The following is a 1,503-nucleotide window of genomic DNA, read 5'->3' as shown; positions in this document are numbered from 1 at the left end:
ATTAGTGTATACGAGTTCGGCTTGATTTCGGCCAAAAACCCCTTACTATAACACATGGTTTTTCTGGTCAAAATTGAATGTTCTTATTTTTGAACGAAACTTTTTCTATTATCAAATCATCATCTCTAAGAAATTCTCGAACTGACAGAACCCGAAAATCTCAATTGGATTAGTGTATACGAGTTCAGGTTGATTTCGGCCCAAAACCCCTTACTATCACACGCTTTTCCGATCAAAATTGAGTTTTCTTATTTTTGAACCAAACTTTTTCTATAAAGTCTTACGGTACAAACAATGTTTATATCAACGAGGTTGAAAGAAAGCAAGAAAAATATAGAGTTATTTTTTATTAGTAAGATAGATTGTCTTGGTTCCGTAACATGGATCATTTCAAACCCGGCTTGGGGCAACAATATCATACAAGATACTTAAATAAAAATGAAATGTTGTTCGGAAATTTAAAATTATAAATCTAGTAATGTAATATAGTTAGAAATCATTATATTACTTACTTATTAATATATTGATTTATTGCAACAAAATCTTTCTTTCATAATTAGATTTCGAGTTACCTGTTTTTTTGTTCCTTTCTTCTTCCTCATTTCGGATCGGAAATTTAAAGTATTGAATGAATCAAAAACTAAAGGAGGCTCATGGCCAAGGGTAAAGATGTCCGAGTAACGGTGATTTTGGAATGTACCAGTTGTGTTCGAAATCGTCTTAATAAGGAATCAACGGGCATTTCCAGATATATTACTCAAAAGAATCGACATAATCAAATCATCATCTCAAAGAACTTCTTGAACTAACGGAACCCGAAAATCTCAATAGGATTACTATATACGAGTTCGGCTTGATTTCGGAACAAAACCACTTACTATAGCACACGGTTTTTCAAGTCAAAATTGAATGTTCTTATTTTTGAACGAACCTTATTCTATTGTCAAATCATCATCTCTAAGAACCTCTCGAACTGAGGAACCCCAAAATCTCAATTGGATTAGTGTATACGAGTTCAGCTTGATTTCAGCCCAAAACTCCTTGCTTAGCACACGGTTTTTCTGGACAAAATTGAATGTTCTTATTTTTGAACAAAACTTTTTCTATTATCAAATCATCATCTCTAAGAACTTGTTGAACTGACGGAACCCCAAAATCTCAATTGGATTGGTGTATACGAGTTCGGCGTGATTTCGGCCCGAAACCCCTTGCCATAGCACACGGTTTTTCCGGTCAAAACCGAATGTACGTATTTTGGAACCAAAATTTTTCTATTATCAAATCATCATCTCTAAGAACTTCTAGAACTAACGGAACCACAAAATCTCAATTGGATTAGTGTATACGAGTTGGCTGATTCGGTAGAAACCCTTAACTNAGNACACGTTTTACCGGTCAAATGGATGTCTATTANACAACTTGTNTATTTCAATCATCATACTCTAAGAACTTCTCGAGCTAGACCGGAAACCCCAAAATACTCAATTGGATTAGTGTATACGA

Source organism: Fragaria vesca, linkage group LG2, assembly GCF_000184155.1.
Source record: "Fragaria vesca subsp. vesca linkage group LG2, FraVesHawaii_1.0, whole genome shotgun sequence".
Taxonomy (NCBI): domain Eukaryota; kingdom Viridiplantae; phylum Streptophyta; class Magnoliopsida; order Rosales; family Rosaceae; genus Fragaria; species Fragaria vesca.
Note: the sequence above shows the minus strand (reverse complement) of the source record.